Here is an 18908-nt window from a genome sequence, read left to right on the forward strand (position 1 = left end):
GGTTAACTGGTTGGCAGAGACAGAGGGACAGAGGGAGTGTCTTCCTCCAGGAAGCAGCAGGTTAACTGGTTGGCAGAGACAGAGGGACTGAGGGACTGTCTTCCTCCAGGAAGCAGCAGGTTAACTGGTTGGCAGAGACAGAGGGACAGAGGGACTGTCTTCCTCCAGGAAGCAGCAGGTTAACTGGTTGGCAGAGACAGAGTGACTGAGGGACTGTCTTCCTCCAGGAAGCAGCAGGTTGGCTCTGTTTCCTTCGTGGGGTAGCTGGTCTCCAGGGCAGCAAGAGAGACCAAGCCCCAGTGCACATTCTACAGCCTCTGTGCACATCAGACTTGTTAATATCCCATTGGCCAGTGTAAGTCACATGGCCAAGCCCAGATTAAGGAGTGAAAAGATGGAGACTATCTCCTCCTGGGAGAGGAGGCAAAGGAGGTGGGAGCATTATGTGGCCATTTATGTTTGCAATCTACCATACTTAGCACTTTGAGAAAAGAATTAACTGAGAAACTTGCTTCAAATAGGGCATTCAGTAAAATGAAGCCCCAATTGAAGTAAAAGACATATATAAAAAATGAAACTGTGACCGATTTTAAGGACAGTATTGGCAAATATTTCTGTGCTCTTGGAGGAGAAGACCCTTATTTGCATGACATGTCAGAAACCACAATGAAAGAATTATTTTAACTTGCATTCATAAAAATTAAAATTATTCATTAAAAACATCGTGAATGAAATTAAAAGTCAAAATGTAAGCCAGAAAATTATTCACAATGTACGTGTCAGGAAAAGACAATACCCTTTAAACTTTGAGAGTTTACATCAGACAGAAAACAGCAAATGACATGATCCAAACTTGATAAAGGACATGAAAAAGAGCCAGCAGTTAGTATGTTTTCTGAATGAATAAGTAGCCAACAGCACATGAAAATATGTGTATTCCATTTGTAAGCAGAGAAATGCAAACTAAAACAGTAAAGTGTCATTTTCACATCCTGGATTGGCAGAGGGTTTTATGTATTTTACTGATAGTGCTCAATATTAGCAGTAAACAACAAATGGTGAGTTAATATGAGCTTCGGAAGCTCAGGGAAATGATCTCCTTATTTCAACCTGTAGTTCCTTCCTACAGCCAGTGTCTACTGAGCACCTACTATGTGCCAGGCACAGCCTAAGTCCTGAAGGTGTAGTCTCCACTGAGAAGGTGATATTTGCACAAAGACCTGAAAGACAGGAGTGAACTGTGTGGATAACTGTGGGTATCCCTCCAGGCAGAGGAGTAGCAATGTGGGTCCCAAGGTGGGACCACATCAGACATGTTGGAGGACTAGCTGAGAGAGAGAGGTGGGGGGTCGGAGGAGATGGGGGCCGGCTCTGCTGGCCATCACGAGCACTCTGGGTGCAGAGGGTGAGAGGTTAGGGTTAGGGACAGGGTCAGGGTCAGGGTTAGGGGTTAGGGTCAGGGTCAGGGTAGGGTCAGGTTCGGGGTCGGAGTCGGGGTCGGGGTCGGGCTTGGGGTCGGGGTCAGGGGTTAGGGGTTAGGGTTAGGGTGTAGATATTTCCATGTTTATAGAGATAGCGGTGTAAATATTTCCATGTTTATAGAGATAGCGGTGTAAATATTTCCATGTTTATACAGATAGCGGTGTAAATATTTTCATGTTTATAGAGATAGCGGTATAGATATTTCCATGTTTATAGAGATAGCCATGTAAATATTTCCATGTTTATACAGATAGCCGTGTAAATGTTTACACGTTTATAGAGATAGCGGTGTAGATATTTCCACGTTTATACAGATAGCGGTGTAGATATTTCCACGTTTAGAGAGAGAGCGGTGTAGATATTTCCACGTTTATAGAGATAGCGGTGTAGACATTTCCACGTTTATAGAGATAGCGGTGTAGATATTTCCACGTTTGTAGACATAGCGGTGTAGATATTTCCACGTTCATACAGATAGCGGTGTAGATATTTCCACGTTTGTAGAGACAGCGGTGTAGATATTTCCACGTTCATAGAGATAGCGGTGCAGATATTTCCACGTTTATAGAGACAGCGGTGTAGATATTTCCACGTTTAGAGAGATAGCGGTGTAGATATTTCCACGTTTATAGAGACAGCGGTGCAGATATTTCCACGTTTAGAGAGATAGCGGTGTAGATATTTCCATGTTTATAGAGACAGCGGTGTAGATATTTCCACGTTTAGAGACATAGCGGTGTAGATATTTCCATGTTAACAGAGATAGCGGTGTAGATATTTCCACGTTTAGAGAGATAGCGGTGTAGATATTTCCATGTTTATAGAGACAGCGGTGTAGATATTTCCATGTTTATAGAGATAGCGGTGTAGATATTTCCGTGTTTATAGAGACAGCAGTGTAGATATTTCTATGTTTATACTGATAGCGGTGAAGATATTTCCATGTTTATAGAGGCAGCGGTGTAGATATTTCCATGTTTATACAGATAGCGGTGTAGATATTTCCGGGTTTCAAGAGACAGCGGTGTAGATATTTACCTGTTTATACAGACAGCAGTGTAGATATTTACATGTTTATAGAGAGAGCGGCGTAGGTATTTCCATGTTAATACAGATAGCGCTGTAGATATTTCCATGTTTATAGAGACAGCGGTGTAGATATTTCCATGTTTATACAGATAGCGGTGTAGATATTTCCATCTTTATAGAGACAGCGGTGTAGATATTTCCATGTTTATAAAGATAGCGGTGTAGATAGTTCCACGTTTATAGAGATTACGGTGTAGATATTTGCATGTTCATGGAGACAGCGGTGTAGATATTTCCACGCTTATAGAGATAGTGGTGTAGGTATTTCCATGTTTATAGAGACAGCGGTGTAGATATTTGCATGTTTATAGAGATAGCGGTGTAGATATTTCCAAGTTTATAGAGACAGCGTTGTAGATATTTCCATGTTTATACAGATAGCGGTGTAGATATTTCCATGTTTATAGAGACAGCGGTGTAGATATTTCCATGTTTATACAGATAGCGGTGTAGATATTTCCTTGTTTATAGAGATAGCGGTGTAGATATTTTCATGTTTATGGAGATAGCTGCGTAAATATTTCCATGTTTATACAGATAGCGGTGTAAATATTTCCATGTTTATAGAGATGGCAGTGTAGATATTTCCATGTTTATAGAGATAGCGGTGTAGATATTTCCATGTTTATAGAGATAGCGGTGTAAATATTTTCATGTTTATAGAGATAGCGGTGTAAATGTTTACACGTTTACAGAGATAGCGGTGTAGATATTTCCACGTTTATACAGATAGCAGTGTAGATATTTCCACGTTTATAGAGATAGCGGTGTAGATATTTGCACGTTTATACAGACAGCGTTGTAGATATTTCCACGTTTATAGAGATAGCGGTGTAGACATTTCTGTGTTTGTACAGATAGCGGTGTAGATATTTCCACGTTTATACTGATAGCCGTGTAGATATTTCCACGTTTACAGAGATAGCGGTGTAGATATTTCCACGTTTATTGAGATAGCGGTGTAGATATTTCCACGTTTACAGAGACATCGGTGTAGATATTTCCACGTTTATAGAGATAGCCGTGTAGATATTTCCACGTTTACAGAGACACCAGTGTAGATATTTCCACGTTTATAGAGATAGCCGTGTAGATATTTCCATGTTTATAGAGACAGCGGTGTAGATATTTCCACGTTTATAGAGATAGCGGTGTAGATATTTCCATGTTTATAGAGACAGCGGTGTAGATATTTGCATGTTTATAGAGATAGCGTTGTAGATATTTCCATGTTTATAGAGACAGCGGTGTAGATATTTCCATGTTTATACAGATAGCGGTGTAGATATTTCCATGTTTATAGAGACAGCGGTGTAGATATTTCCATGTTTATACAGATAGCGGTGTAGATATTTCCATGTGTATACAAACAGCGGTGTAGAGATTTCTATGTTTATAGAGATAGCGGTGTAGATATTTTCATGTTTATACAGACAGCGGTATAGATATTTCCATGTTTATAGAGATAGCGGTGTAGATATTTCCATGTTTATAGAGATCGCATTGTAGATATTTCCATGTTGATAGAGATAGCGGTGTAGATATTTCCATGTTTATAGAGATAGCGGTGTAGATATTTCCATCTTTATAGAGACAGCGGTGTAGATATTTCCATGTTTATAAAGATAGCGGTGTAAATATTTCCATGTTTATACAGATAGCTGTGTAAATGTTTACACGTTTATAGAGATAGCAGTGTAGATATTTCCACGTTTATACAGATAGTGGTGTAGACATTTCCACGTTTATACAGATAGCGGTGTAAATATTTCCACGTTTACACAGATAGTGTTGTAGATATTTCCACGTTTATAGAGATAGCGGTGTAGATATTTGCACGTTTATAGAGACAGCGGTGTAGATATTTCCACGTTTATAGAGATAGCGGTGTAGATATTTCCATGTTTATAGAGACAGCGGTGTAGATATTTCCATGTTTATACAGATAGCGGTGTAGATATTTCCATTTTTATAGAGACAGCGGTGTAGATATTTCCATGTTTATACAGATAGCGGTGTAGATATTTCCATGTGTATACAAACAGCGGTGTAGAGATTTCTATGTTGATAGAGATAGCGGTGTAGATATTTCCATGTTTATAGAGATAGCGGTGTAAATATTTCCATGTTTATAGAGATAGCGGTGTAGATATTTCCATGTTTATAAAGATAGCGGTGTAAATATTTCCATGTTTATACAGATAGCTGTGTAAATGTTTACACGTTTATAGAGATAGCAGTGTAGATATTTCCACGTTTATACAGATAGTGGTGTAGACATTTCCACGTTTATACAGATAGCGGTGTAAATATTTCCACGTTTACACAGATAGTGTTGTAGATATTTCCACGTTTATAGAGATAGCGGTGTAGATATTTGCACGTTTATAGAGACAGCGGTGTAGATATTTCCACGTTTATAGAGATAGCGGTGTAGATATTTCCATGTTTATAGAGACAGCGGTGTAGATATTTCCATGTTTATAGAGATAACGGTGTAGATATTTCCATGTTTATAGAGACAGCGGTGTAGATATTTCCACATTTATAGACATAGTGGTGTAGATGTTTTCATGTTTATAGAGACAGCGGTGTAGAGATTTCCATGTTTATGTAGATAGCGGTGTAGATATTTCCATGTTTATAGAGGCAGCGGTGTAGATATTTCCATGTGTATACAGATAGCGGTGTAGATATTTCCATGTTTATAGACGCAGCGGTGTAGATATTTCCATGTGTATACAGATAGCGGTGTAGATATTTCCATGTTTATAGAGGCAGCGGTGTAGATATTTCCATGTGTATACAGACAGCGGTGTAGATATTTCCATGTTTATAGACGCAGCGGTGTAGATATTTCCATGTGTATACAGACAGCGATGTAGATATTTCCATGTTTATAGAGGCAGCGGTGTAGATATTTCCATGTGTATACGGACAGCGGTGTAGATATTTCCATGTTTATACAGTCAGCGGTGTAGATATTTCCATGTGTATACAGACAGCGGTGTAGATATTTCCATGTGTATAGAGACAGCGGTGTAGATATTTCCATGTGTATAGAGACAGCGGTGTAGATGTTTCCATGTGTATAGAGACAGCGGTGTAGATATTTCCATGTTCATAGAGACAGCGGTGTAGATATTTCCATGTTTATAGAGACAGCGGTGTAGATATTTCCATGTTTATAGAGATAGCGTTGTAGATATTTCCATGTTTATAGAGTTAGCGGTGTAGATATTTCCATGTTTATAGAGATAGCGGTGTAGATATTTCCATGTTTATACAGATAGCGGTGTATATATTTCCATGTTTATAGAGATAGCGGTTTAGATATTTCCACGTTTATAGAGATAGCGGTGTAAATGTTTCCATGTTTATACAGTTAGCGGTGTAAACGTTTACACGTTTATAGAGATAGCGATGTAGATATTTCCACATTTATACAGATAGTCGTGTAGATGTTTCCACATTTATAGAGATAGCGGTGTAGATATTTCCACGTTTATAGAGATAGCGGTGTAGATATTTCCACGGTTATAGAGATAGCCGTGTAGATTTTTCCACGTTTATAGAGATGGCGGTGTAGATATTTCCACGTTTACAGAGATAGCGGTGTAGATATTTCCACGTTTACAGAGATAGTGGTGTAGATATTTCCACGTTTATAGAGATAGTGGTGTAGATATTTCCACGTTTATACAGATAGCGGTGTAGATATTTCCACGTTTATAGAGATAGAGGTGTAGATATTTCCACGTTTATACAGATAGCGGTGTAGATATTTCCACGTTTATACAGATAGTTGTGTAGTTATTTCCACGTTTATAGAGGTAGTGGTGTAGATATTTCCACGTTTATACAGATAGCGGTGTAGATATTTCCACGTTTATACAGATAGTTGTGTAGTTATTTCCACGTTTATAGAGGTAGTGGTGTAGATATTTCCACGTTTATACAGATAGCGGTGTAGCTATTTCCTTGTTTATAGAGATAACCGTGTAGATATTGCCACGTTTATATAGATAGCGGTGTAGATATTTCCATGTTTATACAGATAGCGGTGTAGCTATTTCCATGTTTATACAGATAGCGGTGTAGATATTTCCACGTTTATACTGATAGCGGTGTAGATATTTCCACATTTGTAGAGACAGCGGTGTAGATATTTCCATGTTTATACAGATAGTGGTGTAGATATTTCCACGTTTATAGAGACAGCGGTGTAGATATTTCCCAGTTTATACAGATAGCGGTGTAGATATTTCCACGTTTATTGAGACAATGGTGTAGATATTTCCACATTTATACAGATAGCGGTGTAGATATTTCCACGTTTATAGAGACAGCGGTGTAGATATTTCCACGTTAATAGAGATAGCGGTGTAGATATTTCCACGTTTATAGAGACAGTGGTGTAGATATTCCCATGTTTATACTGATAGCGGTGTAGATATTTCCAAGTTTATAGAGGCAGCGGTGTAGATATTTCCACGTTTATAGAGATAGCGGTGTAGATATTTCCACGTTTATGCAGACAGCGGTGTAGATATTTACACGTTTATACAGATAGCGGTGTAGATATTTCCACGTTTATACAGACAGTGGTGTAGATATCTCCACATTTATAGAGATAGCGGAGTGGATATTTCCACATTTATGGAGACAGCGGTGTAGATATCTCCACGTTTATAGAGATAGCGGTGTAGATATTTCCACGTTGATAGAAACAGCGGTGTAGGTATTTCCACGTGTATACAAATAGCAGTGTAGATATTTCCAGTTTTATAGAGACAGCGGTGTAGATATTTCCACGTTTATGCAGATAGCGTGCAGATATTTCCACGTTTATAGAGACAGCGGTGTAGATATTTCCACGTTTATACAGACAGCGGTGTAGATATTTCCACGTTTATACAGACAGCGGTGTAGATATTTCCACGTTTATACAGACAGCGGTGTAGATGTTTCCACGTTTATACAGACAGCGGTGTAGATATTTCCACGTTTATACAGACAGTGGTGTAGATATTTCCACGTTTATACAGACAGCGGTGTACATATTTCCACGTTTATACTGATAGCGGTGTAGATATTTTCACGTTTATTTTGGGCAGGAAGAAGGTCGAAATAAGAAGGGGCAATGTTTTTGGCCATATCATTTGCTTGACTATTTTATGTGGGTAACTATTTGCTAGGCAGGCTAACAAAACTGAATATTTAGCTTTAGCCTTTGGAATAGAGGTAAGTAAGGAGAACAGATTTATGAGTGGAATAAGCAAATATATTTGCTACAGAAACTGGAAATCAACAATGTTTTGAAGTAAACTGCAACTTTCTTTCAAAATCTGTTCCCTCTCGTTCATTCCCTGTTTTAGTCATTGGCAGTTGTTTTTTCTCACTCAAAAAGTTAGGAGTAATTTTTACATATTCTTCTCTTTTTTTCACCTTTATATCAATTTGGCTAAAAAATATTATGGAGGGAATGTCCTACCTTATTTCTTAAATTTTCTCCTCTTATTTATTACTACTATTTATCCAACCCTGACTTTGTTCCAGCCCACATTTTTTTCCCCCTATGGGATATTTTTTTCCTCCAATTTTAATGTATTCTACTCAACAATCTACTTCCAACAGATTATACTTTATAACAGACACCTATGGCCAGGTCTCCACTTCTCATAGATCCATCAATAAGTCTTACTGCGTCCAGGACAGAATTCAAATATTTTATCATGATATTAGCTCCTCACGATACTGCTCTTTTTCAGCAGTCCAATGTCCTCCTTCACAATTCCCCCAAGAATCCCATACTCTGGTCAAAACAAATTACTTGTGAGTTCAGCAACACAGTGTCCTCTAATTCTTGGGCATTATGCAAACCTCTTTTCCTCTGCCCGAAAGCGTCATTCCATGACTTTTCTTTTTCTTCTTCTTCTCATTTTTCCTCTCCTTCATCCTCTCCCTATCCTCCCCACCTTCTCTTCCCTCTTTTCTCCCCATTCCTCTCCCCTCTGTCCTCCTCCTACATTTCTCCTCCCTCCTTCCTCCACCTCCCTTGCCTTCTTCCTCTCCTTTCCTTTTTCTTCCTTCTTCTCCCTTCTGCCTTCTTTGTTCCTTCTCTTTCTTTCTTTCTTTCTTTTCTTTGTTTTTGATATGTCCTTCCACCATTTATGCTCAGGTTTCTGAGCAAAAGTTTCTTGTGAGTTGAGGTTTCTTGTGCAGGGAATTTTCCCTTATAGACTATCCCTCCACATTGCCACTACCACCCCCTACACACACACACACACACACACAGACACACGTGTATTGATTTATCTCCATGACTAAATTCTAAGTGCCTTGAGGCATAGTTCCTACCCTGTCTAATTCATTTGTGGACCCTAGAACAGAACAAGCACTTAATAAATATAGATTGATCAAATGATTGAAGAAAGAACATGTGCAGTTATTCAAATGCCAAATATTTGAGATTTTGGATTATTTCTTCTTCCTTGTGAGATACATATGCTCTATTCCATAAAAAAGCAGATTTAAATAAAATATCAAGGGAAGATGTTTTTTTTTTATTTTTTTATTTTTTATTTTTTATTTTTTATTTTTCTTTTTTATTGATCATTCTTGGGTGTTTCTCGCAGAGGGGGATTTGGCAGGGTCACAGGACAATAGTGGAGGGAAGGTCAGCAGATAAACAAGTGAACAAAGTTCTCTGGTTTTCCTAGGCAGAGGACCCTGCGGCCTTCCGCAGTGTTTGTGTCCCTGGGTACTTGAGATTAGGGAGTGGTGATGACTCTTAACGAACATGCTGCCTTCAAGCATCTGTTTAACAAAGCACATCTTGCACTGCCCTTAATCCATTCAACCCTGAGTGGATACAGCACATGTTTCAGAGAGCACAGGGTTGGGGGTAAGGTCACAGATCAACAGGATCCCAAGGCAGAAGAATTTTTCTTAGTACAGAACAAAATGAAAAGTCTCCCACGTCTACCTCTTTCTACACAGACACAGCAACCATCCGATTTCTCAATCTTTTCCCCACCTTTCCCCCCTTTCTATTCCACAAAACCGACATTGTCTTCATGGCCCGTTCTCAATGAGCTGTTGAGTACACCTCCCAGATGGGGTGGTGGCCGGGCAGAGGAGCTCCTCACTTCCCAGTAGGGGCGGCCGGGCAGAAGCGCCCCTCACCTCCCGGACGGGGCGGCTGGCCGGGCGGGGGGCTGACCCCCCCACCTCCCTCCCGGACGGGGCGGCTGGCCGGGCGGGGGGCTGACCCCCCCACCTCCCTCCCGGATGGGGCGGCTGGCCGGGAGGGGGGCTGACCCCCCCACCTCCCTCCCGGATGGGGCGGCTGGCCGGGCAGAGGGGCTCCTCACTTCCCAGTAGGGGCGGCTGGGCAGAGGCACCCCTCGCCTCCCGGACGGGGCGGCTGGCCAGGCGGGGGGCTGACCCCCCCACCTCCCTCCCGGACGAGGCGGCTGGCCGGGCAGAGAGGCTCCTCACTTCCCGGTAGGGGCGGCCGGGCAGAGGCGCCCCTCACCTTCCGGACGGGGCGGCTGGCCGGGCGGGGGGCTGACCCCCCCACCTCCCTCCCGGACGAGGAGGGAGGATGCTCCTCACTTCTCAGACCGGGTGGCTGCCGGGCGGAGGGGCTCCTCACTTCTCAGACGGGGCGGTTGCCAGGCAGAGGGTCTCCTCACTTCTCAGACAGGGCAGCCGGGCAGAGACACTCCTCACATCCCGGACAGGGCGGCAGGGCAGAGGTGCTCCCCACATCTCAGACGATGGGCGGCCGGGCTGAGACGCTCCTCACTTCCCAGATGTGATGGCGGCCGGGAAGAGGCGCTCCTCACTTCCTAGATGGGATGGCGGCCGGGCAGAGACGCTCCTCACTTTCCAGACTGGGCAGCCAGGCAGAGGGGCTCCTCACATCCCAGACGATGGGCGGTCAGGCGGAGACGCTCCTCACTTCCCAGACGGGGTGGCTGCCAGGCAGAGGCTGCAATCTTGGCACTTAGGGAGGCCAAGGCAGGCGGCTGGGAGGTGGTTGTAGCGAGCCGAGATCACGCCACTGCACTCCAGCCTGGGCGCCATTGAGCACTGAGTTAACGAGACTCCGTCTGCAATCCCGGCACCTCGGGAGGCCGAGGCTGGCGGACCACTCGCGGTTAGGAGCTGGAGACCAGCCCAGCCGACGCATCGAAACCCCGTCTCCACCAAAAAAATACGAAAACCAGTCAGGCGTGGCGGCGCACGCCTGCAATCGCAGGCACTCGGCAGGCTGAGGCAGGAGAATCGGGCAGGGAGGTTGCAGTGAGCTGAGATGGCAGCAGTACCGTCCAGCTTCGGCTTGGCATCAGAGGGAGACCGTGGAAAGAGGGGAGAGGGGAGAGGGGAGAGGGGAGAGGGGAGAGGGGAGAGGGGGGAGGGGGGAGGGGAGAGGGGAGAGGGGAGAGGGAGCTCTATCTACCACATAGTCCTTCTCTCCATTTGCTCAAGGGAAGATGTTTTTAACAGTACTTACATTTGTGCTAAGAATATTATATTATTTCTAGGTTTTAGTTTTAGTATGAAAAATGAAGCTAAGTCCTCAAACTATATAATGAGGCTTTATTGAAGAAGAATTAATCTGGGCCAAGCATTTCCCATATTTTAATAGACATACAGGTACTTTTGCCATATTATAGCAGAAATATTGTATTTAGAAATGAGTGGACTTAAAGAAAATGAGTGGACTTAAGTTGTAACATAGCCGTCTTGTGGTAAGCCTTTTTGGTTTATAGAAATGATTGTTTAGGAGGCTGAGGTGGACAGATCACTTGAGGTCAGGAGTTCAAGACCAGCGTGGCCAACATGGTGAAACCCCATCTCTACTAAAAATACAAAAATTAGCTGGGCATGATGGCGTGCCGCTGTAATCTCAGCTACTCCAGAGGGTTGAACCTGGGAGGTGGAGGTTGCAGTGAGCTGAGATGGCACCACTGCACTCCAGCCTGGGTGACAAAAAAAGACTCTGTCCTGGAAAAAAAAATGATATTTAGATTTCCTAAAAAGACTTCTTTTCACATACGTGGGCCACTATGCACCTGCCCTACACACCCCAGGGCTAGTATATTAGTCTATTATGGCTGCCATAACAAAGTACCTCAGACTGTGTTACTCAAACAATAGAAATTTATTTTTTCTTGATTATTGAGGCCAGACATCCAAGTTCAAAATGTCAGCAGGATTGATTGAGTTTTGTGTCCTTTCTTCTTGGCTTATAGATGGCTGTTTTCTCCCTGTGTCTTCACATGGTCATTCTATACCTGACTATGACCTAAACTCTAGTTTAAGTACACCAGCCATATTGGATTAGGGCCACCCTGGTTACCTCATTTTACCTTAGTTAGCTCTATAAAGGCTGTATTTCCAATACAGTCACTTTCAGTAGTACTTTGGGTTAACACTTCAACATAGGAATTTTGGGAGGCATGATTTAGCCCATAATAACCAAGTTCCAGACAACTAGAAACAGCTTCTATGTTCTAGGGCCTGCTGACATCATTAAAACTAGCCAGTCCTAGGCTTGCTTACCCTGCCTCCCCTGCTTCTTCTCCTAGAAACCAGAAGAAAGTTTCTTACCCACATTTCACTCCTCTTCCTCTGCCTCCTGACTGACGCTGGGACTTTCCCACGTGCTCCCTCTTCTTGGAGAGGAGGTGTCTAGAGACACCCAAGAGGAGGTCTATACTCTGGGTGACCAAATAATCTGTATAACAGACCCCCATGACACGAACTTACCTATATAACAAACCCACATATGTACCCCGAAGTTAAAATAAAAGCTTTTTTTTAAAAGTAAAAAACAACTCATAGAGCTGAATACTGGAAAATAGGAACTTTACCATATGTAAATTTATAAATAAATTTGAAAATGAAATGACCAACATTTAAAGTTGAAAAATTCTGAGATGAGGAAGTTTATAATATATGGCTTATTTATTATACCGTTATTTATGAAAATGAAACTATTATTTTACCATATATATTTCTCTTTACTCTAAAAATATATCATGAAGTCAGGAGTTCGAGACCAACCCGGGCAACATGGTGAAACCCTGTATCTACTAAAAATATAAAAATTAGCCAGGTGTGGTGGCACATACCTGTAATCCCAGCTACTGGGGAGGCTGAGATGGGAGAATCGCTTGAACCCAGGAGGCAGAGGTTGCAGTGAGCTGAGATCACGGCACTGCACTCCAGCCTGGGTGACAGGGTGAGATCCCATCTCAAACAAAAGAAAAAAGAAAAAAATACATATAAGCTAATTTATTTATAAAACTGCTTAGTATTAGGTATGTTCACAGTTTCTGAACACTTTGCAAATTGGACAATAAAACTAATTTTTAATATGAAAGAAATTGTTTAGCCTCTTTCCAGATTTTCAAACAATACCGTTCTAACCTCTGCCCCTTCCAAGATATGAAATTTTATTGTACATTTATTGAAAAGAGGATCACTTCAGATTTTACCAAAGTAGCTAGTATGAAAAAAAATCAAGCCTTGCTATTGTGATTAAATAAGAACATGTTTAATCACTGATTCGTGAATAACACTGATTCTTAAAGAAACAGCTGATTATAATTTTGTATAACGATTTCATGCTGTGGCTCACAATCAGAATATTTTGAATATTCTGTGAATATTTTTAGATTGGTTTTTCAGGACTTTGCCTAAGTCTCATTTGTAAAGCCCTCAAATATACCAATCATCCCTTTATTAGAATCTGAATGATGCATATATATTATCCAGTTAAATAACTAAGGACCTTTTTTATTTTAGTAGCTTCCAGTTCTCTTTTAAGAGACAGTAACTGTTCCTTCCTTGAAATCCACTACAAATAAGGATAACTGACACATTGTCTAAAACATCTGGAGTAAAAACTGGATGTCAATTATAACTTTTACCACAATGGCCTTGAGACTTGGACTTCATTTTCTACCCTCTGAGAGAGTCTGGACAATTTCATTTAATCTGTTTGTGCAAGATAAGATTGGAAGGATGGCAGGCCCTAGACATGTGACTTCAGTGGTACAGACACCTTGAAATGGTTGGCAAAGCCTTATTCCACTAATCATGTATCATTGATGGAGGATTTGAAAACCCCTAAAATAATATTGTACTGCCAGATTGTGGTACAATGTAAGAATAAGAGAAAGAGAGTTGGGCACAGTGGCTCACACCTGTAATCTCAGCACTTTGGGAGGCTGAGGTGGGCAGATCACCTGAGGTCAGGAGTTCGAGACCAGCCTCAACCTGGCCAACATGACAAAACCCTATCTCTACTAAAAATACAAAAATTAGCCAGGCGTGGTCGTGGGCCCCTGTAGTCCCAGCTACTGGGGAGGCTGAGGCAGGAGAATCGCTTGAACCTGAGAGGCAGAGGTTGCAGTGAGCCGAGATTGTGCCACTGCACTCCAGCCTGGGCAACAGAGTGAGACTCTGTCTCAAAAAAAAAAAAAAAAAAAAAAGAAAGAAAGAAAGAGTGAGAGGAGAGAGGGAAGAAGGGAGAATTAATATGAGTATAAATAACTGACATCTTTAAATAGCTTTGAGCTCTGGGATTGAATGCACTAAAATAAAAATAGCTGTCCAGATTTATTAATTGACAATTTATGCATACCAGGCCAAAATACTTACTCATATACCACTGGTTTTATGGTTGTAAATTTCAGTTTTCAGGCCAAAGGTAGTTAAAGTAGTAGACACTGGTGAAAGAAATGTAATACATTTGACAAAAGCTACGTTTTTAATTCCATGCAATTTGTACTCAACTGTTTTGCTATTTTTGTTTATAGTGCTTCTGGGTTTTTTTTTTGTCTTGTTTAAATAGTGATGAATTAGAGATAATATGCAACATTTAACTGAACTATGGCCAATATTTAGTTATGTAGCTCTAGGGACAGAAGATTTGTAGCTATTATATGAATCTACAAAAATTACAGTTTTAATTGTTTCATGGTAATCGTTATTGTGCAATCTTAGCTTCATTTATTGCCAACATTCCCTTAATTGCATATGCAGCTTTGTTTTCAGTGCATCTTACATTCAAGAGGATTTGCATATTCATCATTTGTAAACTCCCATTATGAGAAACCAGATTGTGGATGCATTCATAAATCATTTCCATAACCAATTGCTTCAGTTTTATCACAAATAAAAGTGAACATGATGTATATTGAGTCTACAGTGTTTTAAAATTTTTCATCAGGTTGTTCTTAGGCCATTTATTCATTTATCAAACAAGTATACATTGAGCACCTATTATGCCAATAAGTTTTTTAGATAGTCGTGTGATAGCAGTGAAAAAGCAAATAGTAATCATTGCGTTCACCAAGCTTACAATTTAGTCAGGGAGAAAAATGATACTAAGCAAATAAATAAAAAATATAGTTTATGTCAAGTGGTGATATTTGCTATGGAGAACAGTAAAACAAAAAACTGTGATAAGTTCTAGAAATGAGGATGAGATGGTGATGTTTAAATAGTCAGTATGGTCACATTAAAACATATAATCTGAGAAAAATAGCCAAACAATAGAGGAAATAAGCCATGTGAATATTACATATGTTGACAAAAAGAGTCAAGCTCTGTAAAATATTAAAAGAGATTTATTCTGAGTCAAACATGAGTGATCAATGGCTCATGACACAGTCCTCAGGAGATCCTGAGAACAGGTGCCCAAGGTAGTTGGGCTACAAGTTGGTTTTACACAATTTGGGGAGACATAAAATATCAATCAATGAATGCAAGATGTACATTGGTTGAGTTTAGAAAGGCAGAACAACTGGAAGAGGGGGCTTCCAGGTCATAGATAGATTCATAGATTTTCTGGTTGACCATTGGTTGAGTTATTATCTGAAGACCTGGAATCAATAGAAAGTAATGTCTAGGTTACAATAAGAGCTCGTAGAGACCAAGGTTTTACCATGTAGATGAAGCCTCCAGATAGCAAGCTTCAGAGAAAATAGACTGTAGATGTTTCTTATCATACTTAGTTTGTTCTACCAGTAATTGCAAAAGGGAGGAGGGTATAATGAGGCATGTCTGGCTTCACTTTCCCATCATGGCCTGAACTAGTTTTACAGGTTAACTTCGGAATGTCTGTAGATGAGAGGAGGAGTCCATTCAGATGGTTGGGGGCTTAGGATTTAGTTTTTTTATTTATATATCCAGCTATAAATGCAGAGGCCTTGAGGAAAGAGGCTTTGGTTTATATGAGGAAGGTCATAGTAAGGCATTGATGTTTACTTCATGTAGGATGAAAACCCATGGAAGGGCTTTAAGCAGAGGAGACATGATCTGACCCTCAAGATTATAGTGGAGCAGGGACAAGGACAGAAAGACAAATTAAGAAGTTACTAAGATGATCAGGAAAGAGATGATGTTTCCTGAGCCAGAGTTGGTAGTAGTAGTGGAGGTCGTAAGATGTAGTTGGATTCTGGATGTGTTTTATTGATAATGCAGAAATTTGCTGATGGATTGCATGTTTGGTGAGAGAGAGAAAGAGATGAGTCTTGGAAGACCCCAAATTTCTCGCCTTAACTAGAAGGATGGAGTTTCATTAACTGGGATAAGAAAGGCTGTGGGAAGAGAAAGTTTACATTGAGAAAAATCAGAAGTTTATTGAGATAGTAACCGCCCAAGGGGTTCACCTTGCTAGCTGCCTGGGCAGAGCCAATTCATCAAGATGGGAACTGCAATAGAGAAAGAGTAATTCATGCAGAGCCGGCTATGTGGGAGACTGGAGTTATATTATCACGCAAATCAGTCTCGCTGAGCATTCAGGGATCAGAGTTTTTAAGGATAACTTGGTGGGTGGGGGGAAGCCAGTGAGCCAGGAGTGCTGACTGGTCAGAGATGAAATCATAGGAAGTCGGAGCTGTCTTCTTGTGCTCAGTCGGTTCCTGGGTTGAGGCCACAAGATCAGATGAGCCAATTTATTGACCTGGATGGTGCCAGTTGATCCATCAAGTGCAGGTTCTGTGAAATATGTCAAGCACTGATCTTAGAAGCAGTTTAGGGAGGGTCAGAATCTTGTAGCCTTCAGCTGCATGACTCCTAAACTATAATTTCTATTCTTGTGGCTAATGTTAGTCCTACAAAGGCAATCTAGTCCCCAGACAAGAAAGAGGTCTGCTTTGGGAAAGGGCTGTTACCATCCTTGTTTAAACTATAAACTAAGTTCCTCCCAAAGTTAGTCCAGTCTCCACCCAGGAATGAGCAAGGACAGCTTGGAAGTTAGAAGCAAGATGGAATCGATTAAATTAGATCTCTTTCACTGTCTCAGTCATACTTCTGCAAAGGTGGTTTCAAGATTTAGACCTATTTCTGTGACCCGAGGGAAGAGGCTTAAGTCAGTATCAGGATACTGCTGGAGTGTAGAGTTGGAGTCCACAAAAATTTTGGGCCTGAGGTATAATTTTATGAGTCCCCAGCATTTAGGAAAGGGTTTAATAGCATGTTACTAGGTGATATTAACAAGGTTGTGGGTGTGTAGAGAGGAGAAGAGATGGAGGGACTGAGCTTCCAGGCAGTCTCATGTTGAGCAGATGAGGGAAAACCACAAGAGAGACTGAGAAAAAAAATAGGTGGTAACACAATCAGAAAACCAAAAAAGAGTTTTATGCAAAAGCCTGGTGAAGAAAATATTTCAAGAAAAAGGGAGGGATCAGCTCTGTCCAATATTACTGATATGTCAAATATGTTGATGAAAAAAATTAAATATGAGATTTAGCAATATAGAGGTCAATCTTGATATATGCAGTTTCAGGGGAGTGGTAAAGGTGATGAAAAAACAAACAAACAAATAAGGAATAAAATACTGATCCATGCTACAACATGGATGAACCTCAAAAACATTTTGCTGAGTGAAAGGAAGCAAGCACAAAGGCTACAGCCTGCATGATTCCATTTATGTGAAATAGCAGAGTCGGCAAATCCATAGAGATAGAAAGCAGATGTAGTGGCTGCCAGGGTAGGGGGGAGAAGAGAGAATGGTGAAGTGACTGATGGGTACAAGTGATGAAAATGTCTTGGAATTAGGTAGTTTGATGATTGCACAACATTTCAAATTTAATAAAAGCCACTGACTTGTACACTTTTTTGTTGTGGTTGTTGAAGCAGAGTTTCGCTCTTGTTGCCCAAGCTGGAGTGCAGTGGCACGATCTCAGTTCACTGCAACCCTGCCTCCCAGGTTCAATTGATTCTCCTGTCTCAGCCTCCTGAGTAGCTGGGACTACAGGCATGCAACACCACACCTGGCTAATTTTTGTATTTTTAGTAGAGACGGAGTTTCGCCATGTTGGCCAGGCTGATCTTGAACTCCTGACCTCAGGTGATCCATCTGCTTCAGCCTCCCAAAATGCTGGGATTACAGGCATGAGCCACTGTGCCCAGCCTTTTTTTTTTTTTTTTTTTTTTTTGAGTTGGACTCTCACTCTGTTGCCCAGGCTAAAGTGCAGTGGTGCGATCTCGGCTCACTGCAACCTCCGCCTCCTGGGTTCAAGCAATTCTCCTGCCTCAGATTTCCTAGCTGGGATTACACGCGTGTGCCACCATGCCTTGCTAATTTTTGTATTTTTAGTAGAGATGGGGTTTCACCATGTTGGCCAGGCTGGTCTCGAACTCCTGAACTCAAGTGATCCACCTGCCTCGGCCTCCCGAGTGCTGGGATTACAGTTGTGAGCCACTGTGCCCAGCCTACTTGTACACTTTAAAATAGATAAAATGGAAATGGTTAATGATATGTTTTGTGAAGTTTATCTCAATTAAAAAAACTGTTATTGACATAGATTCAAGAGAGAATAGGAGGGGAAAGAACTGGTGTTTGAGTCAGTGTGAGAATAGGCAGAACTTTGAGAAGTTAGTTGGAGAAGGTTGTCGGATCAGGAGAATGTTTTTCTAAGATGGATGAAGTTTTGGCCATTTAGGTCCTGAAGGAAATGATCTTGTAGAGAAAGAGAACACATCGTTGTAAATGAGAGGAGAGGAAATTGGCAGCATGATTCCTTAAATAGCCGAGCAGAGATGAAATTTCTGTCTAAATGGAAGACGTCATCCAGAGAAGGGCATGGAGAGTTGACCCGCTCCTACAGGGGGCAAAGCGTGTGGACAGCTGGCCAGTGAGATTGATGATGCGACTTGTAAAGTTTTCTTCTGATTTCTCTCATTTTCCCAATGAAATGTGAAGCAAGGTGGTGAGCTGAGAATGACAATAGGGAAGGAAGAGCTGGAAGTTAAAAGAGGGAATAGAAAGCTTTGAATAGTTGTCTAGGAATGCGGAAAAGGAAAGA

The sequence above is a fragment of the Pan troglodytes genome, chromosome 21, assembly GCF_028858775.2.
Source record: "Pan troglodytes isolate AG18354 chromosome 21, NHGRI_mPanTro3-v2.0_pri, whole genome shotgun sequence".
Lineage (NCBI taxonomy): Eukaryota > Metazoa > Chordata > Mammalia > Primates > Hominidae > Pan > Pan troglodytes.